Source organism: Urocampus carinirostris, chromosome 14 (assembly GCF_059441175.1).
Source record: "Urocampus carinirostris isolate Australia breed hairy pipefish chromosome 14, RoL_Ucar_1.0, whole genome shotgun sequence".
Lineage (NCBI taxonomy): Eukaryota > Metazoa > Chordata > Actinopteri > Syngnathiformes > Syngnathidae > Urocampus > Urocampus carinirostris.
In genome coordinates, this window is record NC_142362.1 from 23,414,020 (window position 1) to 23,423,261 (window position 9,242).

The window sequence follows — 9,242 nt, forward strand, 5'->3', positions numbered from 1 at the left end:
CCATTAAGCAGATGATCTGGAGCTATAACTTATGACAAACCGCTGAATTCGGTTGACTCATTTTGTGATACCCAATGGTAGCATGCAGCTTGCCGGATGATCTCTAAATCGCTTTCTTACGCTGAAAGGAGAAGCCCTCCAACTTTGTTGTACTTTTGTTTAATAACAATAAAGACCAGTCATTAAACTCAATGCTGGGCACGGTACTTTAAAAAAGTAATTAGTTATGGTTACTGACTACTTCTTCCAAAAAGTAACATAGTTAGTAACTTAATTACTTTATAGTAAGAGTAACTCGGTACCAGGTAAAGCAACTATTCCTGTTACCTAAAAAATAAGTTGTTTGTCAAATGATTTGACTTTTTCTGAGCATATTCGAAACACAGCGGTGACGTCTTTGACCAGGGTTTACTTGAAGGGATAAGAATTCCGACTATTTTCAGAGAAACTTTTTTTGGGGGGGCCTAGGGTGGCCGGCTCTTTCGTGTCCCAAACGGCTTTTCTGGTTGTTTTCCTTGCTTTAATCCCTACATTACTAATTATCATGTAACAATGTGCACGGAATCACCTAAAAATAGAAGAAAGAAACAAATCGAAAAATATGATAACAAAAGGAATAAGAAAGATAAAAAAAAGCTCATTTTTACAGGAAATATAATTAACATATTTATAAATCTACGCCAAATAGGAACAAACAAATTTTTTACCTTTTTATGCTCAAGAAATTGAATGTCATCAACACAGAATCCCCCCCAAAATACCAATCGACCAATCATGAGAAAAAAAGGCGTCTCAGAGGGAACCAGTTGTTGATTGGTGTAATCCGGATCCCTTCATTCACCTCCAAGGGCTTGCTCATAGAGACGTTTCTTTCGCGAACGACACAAGTCGGGTGCTGTCAAAACTCAGCCCTCATTCACCTTTTCTTTCGGCGCTTTAGTAAATACTGTTTATGTAATCGCTATTTCAAATCGTGACATGATACAATATACGCAGTGTTCATTTTACCTTTGAAAAGTGATGGGTCCCAGGGACTGGCATGCTCAAAAATCTATGGGTCCCAACAGAGATCTATGTGTCCCCAAAATTTAGTGTTATCGCGGTTGAAATTGTAAATTGGCGACAAATATATAATATAAATCTATATATTCATTCAGTTTTAATCATCACAGCTTATTGGTAATACAAAGCAGTTATCACTTCAAATTTTTCAGTTCATATATTCTTCGTGGTTTGCTGTCCCGCCATAGTTGTAATGCCTTCTCATGGTCCAATCCATTACCATCCTCCTCATAGCGTCACCAGGAATATAATTTAGTCCATTTTGGCAGAAAAGCCCTTTTCTTGCTCGAAGTATTCTTTTGTTTATTTTCTTTCGTCGAATCATTTGCTTCAAAACACGTGTTTTCCTTGCCTTCGCGGTCTTCTGAAGAATTTCTCTGCCGTTTTTTCGTGCCGGAATTATTGCCGTAGTTACCACTTTCTGTATTATGTTTCGACTTATTACCGACACTGAAGAAATTACCAATTTTTTGTTGATTTGCACCTAATGCCAAATGTTTTTTGGCGAAGCAACGAGATCTTGTTTGCCGAGATCGGCGCGAGGCTAAAACAACAATGGCGGATCTGCCTGACGAAAAGTTTGGAGTGCGGTGAATCTTTGTTAAAAAAAAAAAAGTAATTGGGTAATAATGACAATTTGGTGTCAAAAACCTTGCGTCCCGGGGACGCACGTTGATTTGACACGATGCGTCCCCAGCAAAAATGATGCGTCTAGGACGCAGGGACAAGGGCAAACGAGAACACTGTATACGTGACGTAAACAACTCAGAGACCGGAAAACAACGTCAGGTGTGCCAAAAGGATGATGTGGAAAAAGTCATAGTTAGAGAACCCCGTTACTGAAAGAATAACGCCGTTATGTAACAGTGTTAATCCCAACACTGGTTAAACTGCAATCCTGTGTTCTGTGTTTTTATCTGTAAATCTAGTTGTTATTTTGTTACAGTTGTATACTCTCAGTTGGTAAGGTCGTCATCTCGAGGTAGGTTTTGGGGCTTCCATGAGGGCGCAATGCTAAGGATTTTCACATCTTGCGGGGACACTGGTCCCCATTAACCACAATAACCAAGGCACTATTGTATTTGTACTATTACCATTACTGTCCTCTTTGAAGCATTTGCTGCTGCAAAGCACATGAAAAAACATTAACTCATGGAAATGTTGCAGATAATGAATATTATACTTTAATTATTTTATATTTTATTTTCAATGCTATTGTTTGTTCATGCAACATTTATTGCTGATTGGTCACCCTGGAAGGGAAATTACCTCATGTTTCGGTCCCTTCTCAAGGTTTCTTCGTTTCCCTCATGCTGAGGTTTTTGAGTTTTTCCTTGCCCTCATGTAGGTTTTAGATCAGGGGATGGTGTAATAATAGTGTGTAATCTGTAATAGTCTGTCGTCTGTGCAGCCCTTTGAGACTCCTTGTGATTAATGGCTAAACAAACAAACACGGCATGACTTGAGAGGGCATCGTGGCACGCTAAAAGTGCACCTCGCACAGGTGCAAGTTAAAAGTTTGTGCTCCGATCCAGCAGCGCCTTTGCAACAAGACATCATGTCATCTCTCCTTGAGACGAGAGCGCTTTTATAAGCTCTGCCGGCAGGGCCTTGAGCGCGGCGAGAGAGGAACTTAGTGAAGGCTGTTTATCCCGCGGCGGCCTTGATATAAACATGTGGAAAAAAAACTTGCTGCTTTTTCTCGTCTGTTCAATCAATACAAACATATTCAGCGGCGGGGACAATAAGCATCCGAGGGCCTCTAAAAAGTTTTTTTTTTTTATGGCGGCGGACTCATTGACGGCGTCGACCTTCGAGGTGATGCGGAGAGGAGGCCGACTTTGCGCTCGTTGTTGATCGTCCATGTTTTAAATGATTACAAGCACTCGAGCGCCGCTTCACTATTTCCACTTTTTTTTAAAGATGTTTTAACATTTCCTCAGACAGGTACCCAAATCTGGGTAGTTTAGATCAGTGATTTTCAACCACTGTGCCGCGACACACTAGTGTTCCGTGAGAGATTGTCAGGTGTGCCATGAGAAATTATCCAATGTCAATTTTTAAAATTGTATAAAACATTTATGAATCATTTTCTGCAAATATTATGTCATTGTCAAGTGTCTGTGCTGTAAAAACTGGGGGTATTATAAATTATATTTTAATTAAACATAATGTTCAGTGTCATTTTATAACATTTTTGGTTAGTTGTGTGCCGCAATGCCCTGCGACTGGCTGGCAACCAGTTCAGGGTGTCCCCTACCCGAAGATAGCTGGGATGGGCTCTAGCACCCCCGCGACCCTACTGTGGATAAGCGGTGCAGATAACGGATGGATGGATGGTGTGCCGCAAAAATTTTCCAATGTAAAAAACATGCCCTGGCTCAAAAAAGGTTGAAATACACTGGTTTAGATCACTGTTTTTTTATCAGATTTCCAGGAAACACTAATATTCCATGAGACACAATAATAACTGAAATTTTTAACCCCACACTCAAATACAATAGTGAGTTAATAATTACGGTAAACACAGAACAAACATTTCAGGCAATAAAAAAAGTTTTATTGCAAACTTTAACAACAGAAACAAATATTTACGTACATACTCTATTACAACAGTTTCAACACAAAAGCCAAGCGAGTGAGACGAAAAAAGCAGCAATGTAACAAAAATACAAATGCTGTATGACAATTTTAACTAGAGAAAAAAAAAATCACTTCCATTGCACAATATTTTCAAAATAAAGTAATTGTCATGATTACTGATGTGACTCAGTTGTGCCCGCTCCTTTTGCGCCAACTGCCGCAGGTTCTGATTGGCTCCCGATCAGTATTTTTACCCAGTCCTGTCTGTCCCCTTTTGTCAGTCCGTCTGCGAACCTCAGGTAACACTAGGCAAGCCTTTTTCGACCCTGACTCCCACCTGTCCCGTTTTTTGCTCCCGTCTGTCCCCCGGCTTCGACCCATTTTTGATCCTGACCACGTCTGCTCTAACCGTCCTGGCTTTCGACCTCTTTTTGTCCCCGACCACGTCTTCTCTCCTATTCTAGCTTACGACTCGCTTACGACCCCGACCATGTTTTTGCTCTCCTGTCCTGGCTACTGACCTATTTTTCCGTCCCCGACACTGCCATCGCTCGCCACAGAAGATCCACTTCCGCGTTCGGAGCATAATCTGAGTTTCAGAGAGACCTGCCTCCAGCATCCAGCAATCACCGGATCGTGGGCGCAACCCTTTCTCTTTCTTCCAATAAAACTTGTGAGAAACGCAACACAAGTGGGTCCTGTCTCCGTTCTGGTCCTGACAGTAATGCAAATAGATTGTCAATTGTCTCTCACTGGCTCTGTTGCCGTAGCAGATGTTTTGGTTCAGAAACAGTGACAAGTTCACGCTTTAGGTTGCAGCGCATTGCTCTCTGCAGGGTAAGCTTTTCATGTGTTTATGTAAATTTGTGGTGTTGTCACAATAGCAGATAACTTTACCGCACACTTTCCCATACACCTGGCATATTCCTCTTTATTATGTTGAAAAAAAATTAACAACATGCTATTTGACTTTCATTTAAAGTTTTATGTAGTGGTGGGCACATCAATTGGGCCATCTCTTCTGCCTAGCAGGAAGGCTGCAGCCACAGGCCAGGTAGGAATAGGCGCTAAAAGTGTTTTTTGTCAGTCACCCACTCGGGCTAAAACTTGTGGCCGAAGGCGCTTGGTGAGAGAGAGAAGGACTGCGCTATCTTCATAGAAAAGCGGTGCATTGAGGAAATTGGTGGAAGATTAAAGTGTCAATCCCAAAACAACAGTATCCATCCAATTCAAATGCTTAATTAGTATCGATACATCAATATTTGGATGGATCTTCCCACCCTGAGTAATGAGCAGCGGGTCAAGAAATACTCTGTCTACTGCCCAAAATAAGCTACAAGAGAACCTAACTCAAGTTCTTGAGAATGGATAAACCAACAATAATAAATCTGTAATCAAAATTCCACATAATTCTTCAAAATTCTTAAATATCAGTCCATAAAAGCTCATGCCAACAGTGCTTGAAGTGTATTTACTCAGAGGGTTAAGATGGCAGTCAACCCTCAAGTGTGCTGCCTCAAAGGAGCAATTAGCCCAAAGCGCTAATTCATCTGCTTTACCCGGGCCTGTCTTTTCCAAGCCAGAGTCCCACACCAACACCCCCCCCCCCTTACCCATGTTCCTTCCTTCCTCTTCTCATTCTTCTTCCGTGACAAAGGCAAGGCGTGCACTGAGTCATGACTTCATAATTCACCAGCTCCTGTTTTCCCCGTTAAATCAATATCAGCAAGTCCGAGTCAAGGTTGTTGGCTGGCCTTCACAGCTCGCCTCTTCCAGCCTGTTTTCTGGTGGAAAATCGTATAAATTGTACCTGAAATAATTAAGCCTTCAGATGTGTCACCAGCCTATATTTTTGTAGGACCCATCCCCAACAAGGTAAAACTGACCGAGACTTTTAAGGATTTGACTCTTAAGTATGTGTTTAATGACTTGACTCAAGGTTTAGTTCATAAAGTTGAGTTCGTGATGTACCACTCTTATTAAGGCCAAGGACTTGGAAGTTGTATAAGAAACTGTTTATTCAGACTTGGCTTTCAGAAATTAGCTTTAAGAGTATCTCAAATTAGCTTTAAGAGTATCCAAAATGCTAATAATTGCTTGAGTTACTCCTGTAAACTTTTTTCACAATCATTTTGTTTTTAGGCCTCAGGTTTAGGATGGTAAATGGTCTGTATTTATATAGCGCTTTTCAAGTCAATGAAGACCTCCCAAAGCAGTTTACAATGAGCTTCATACTTACCCATTCTCACCAGGGTTGGGTAGGGTTACTTTAACTTGATTACTTCAATTACTTTTGGATTACTCCAATACCAAATATGCTAATAAAAGACAAAATAAACTAAATATGGATACAATTATGACTCACAACACGTGGTAAGCTTTCTCTCCTGGCTTTGATCTCTTTGATCACGGCAAAACTAACATAAAATGCGACAGAAAGAAAATGAAAATAAATGCAAACAGCTTGCCAACATCATTTTTGCCGTTCTATGTACTGTATTCTGTTACTCCCCAAGCCTGCACAAAATTTAGTAATTTTATTCATATTTAGTTTATTTTGTCTTTTATTTGCATATTTGGTATTGGAGTAATCCAAAAGTAATTGAAAGTAATCAAGTTAAAGTAACCCTACCCAACCCTGATTCACACACACTCACACGCCAATAGCAGCCGTGCAGGGTGCCAACCTGCTTATTGGGGGCATTAGGGATTCAGTGTCTTGCCCATATAACACGGAGGAGCCGGGAATCAGACCTGTGACCTCTTGATCCCAAGACGAGCTCTCTACCTCCTGAGCTAGAAGAGGTTTTGAGGAAAGGTCTCTTAAAATGTTTTATGCAAAATTCAAAACAGGAAAAATTAAAAACACTTGAATAACTTTCGTAAGAATTTCAACTTAAAAAGTCATTGAGAGCTTAGCATCAATGACTCATCTTTAAAGACCTGGAATTGTCTTTAACCAGTGCTGGAAAATGTAAAGCTTCGCGGACCGTCCTTGATGAAATAACTTTGAAAAACGAGCTTTATGGACATTATCAAATATTTAAAACTTAGCTTTGAAGACATAAGACAGGTCTCTTGTACAAAATAACTATGTGTTTTTTAGAACTCCAGTTTACAAACTTTGACTTTTATTTGGCCATTAAAGATTTTGATTAATTAACTATGATTCATGAAAAAACATTAGTGATCACACCTCCAAAATGTTCATGTCATTTTTAGATGACATTGCTTTAAAGACTTTGTTATAGTTCAATAATAATGATAATAATAATAAATTATCGTACTTTGAAGCCCCTTTCAGGACACCAGAGGGCAAATGTACATATAGTAGGACACAACAATAAGGAAAAAAACAACAACAAAAAACCAAGAGTAAAACAAGCAACAAAATAAATAGCAAATAAAACACAGTAGAGTTAAAAGGGGGGGTGGTATGTGAGCCAGATGGTCAAGAAAAGGGAAGTGTGAAGAGATGAGCTTTGAGTCCGGATTTGAAGGTGGACACGGTCGCAGAACACACACTTTAATAATGAATAAAGAAAAGAATTTGCAGTACAATAAAATAGTTGTTGTGGCTTTATTGAAGCCTCAAAGTGTAAAATTTAACCACTAGATATCACCGTGTTGTGAGCAAGGGCCAGTGCCTCAGAGCACAGCGTGGTGGCATCCAGTCGGAAAAACATGGGGACACAAGTGGGGATTCCACTTTGTAAAATAAATACGAATTTCTCAACCTCGAATTATTTAAAATAAAAATAACATTGGTATGGTAGTTCATGTATTTTGGTCTAGAATGAAAGTTTTTGGTACCACCAGGAGTCACTAAACATAGCACACTGTCCCCTTTAAGAAGTGTTTTACATAAAAATGTTGTGTTTATTAGAGCTTTTATTTCAAAGGGCACTGAGAGCTAATAGAGTTGAGATGCAAGCGAGTAAGCCTTAGTATAGTAATAATAATAATTTCCTTTGTATTGTCATTCTTTGTAACAATGTACACAGAACGAAATGTCGATACACCTGACCCGTTGTAGCGAGCCGATGCAGCCGCAGCCAACAGAGGGCGCCGCCATTATACCAATTAGGTATGACTCGGCCGAGGCGCGAACCAGCGACCTCCCAGTCTCAAAGCGGGCACACTACCATCTAGGCTACTGAGCTTAAGGCAGAAACTAAATTTGTAATTAGGGAAGTGATCTATCAGAAATGGCAGAGCATGTGGGATGAAAAAGCAAAGGAAGACACCCAAATACAATGTTAGGACAGCAAGGGTTGATGGTGAAAACAGAAGAACAGAAACTGTGATGACAAGATTGGACACAGTGTCTTAAACAAAATGTTAAAAGTAATAGGGAAACATAACACTGGATTGTGTAAAGCGTGTCAGAAGGTAGTGTCTGCAGAGCATGTAAGGATATCATGCAGAGGGAAAGGATGAAGATGAAGCTGGTAGAAGAAGAAAATAAGGAAAAATCATTCAAAGGTCTTGAATAATGAGCCTCAACAAATTATACTTTTACAATTTGTATTATTGCTTATTCTTCTCAATCATTACTGTTTTTCTAATTATATTTTCACTACTAGGAGACGCTTAGTAATACATCTTCATCTTTTCAACTTTTGTATCAAGGCAGGGGACTTAAGCTATTATCTTGTGGGCCACAATCGGCCCCCAGGCCACCGGTTTGAGAGAGAGAGAGAGAGAGAGAGAGAGAGAGAGAGAGAGACAAAGAGAGAGAGAGATACTGAGAGTGAGAGAGAGATACTGAAAGAGAGAGAGAGAGAGAGATACCGAGAGAGAAAGAGAGAGAGAGAGAGAGAGAGAGAGAGAGAGAGAGAGAGAGAGAGAGAGAGAAAGAGACAGAGAGAGATACCGAGAGAGAGAGAGAGACAGAGAGAGAGACTGAGAGAGAGAGATAGAGAGAGATACTGAGACAGAGAGAGAGAGAGAGAGAGAGAGAGAGAGAGAGAGAGAGAGAAATACAGAAAAAATAATAAATTGGCTTTATTGTCCTTGTGAAATATTTTATGCAACAAGATTAGACACGGCACTGTCAAGATAAAAAAACAGAAAATGTACAGCATAGTGCTTAGAGACTGGCCTAAGTTATAATAATAGTGCAATGTTTGTGAATGAAAAAGAATAGTGCATCGTAACAATGGTGCAATGTAAAGAAGTGCGACAATGTTTAGCAGCAACAAGATCACCAAATTAAGGCAGAAGGATTTTTTTTTCACAATTTTGTGCAAAAGCATTAAGCAGAAACAAAAAAATACCCAAACCAAAATAAATAGCAAGATAAGTTTTAACAGTAGTATGTGCTCGTTTAGGGTGGTGATGGCCCAAGGAGAAGAAGCCGTCTCTGAGCCTGTTTGTCGTGGTTTTAAGGGACCTTTAGCGCCTACCAGAGAGCAACAGGGGTGTCAAACTCATATTAACTCAGGGGCCACATAGTCGAAAAAACATTCTCACACGGGCCGGACTAGTAGACTCAAAAGTAGAGGTCAAAGAAGTAGTAGCCGTAGTGGGATGCGTCTTTATAATTATGATGACTCTGCTACGGTATTGCAACCAATGTCCTCCAGACTGGGCAG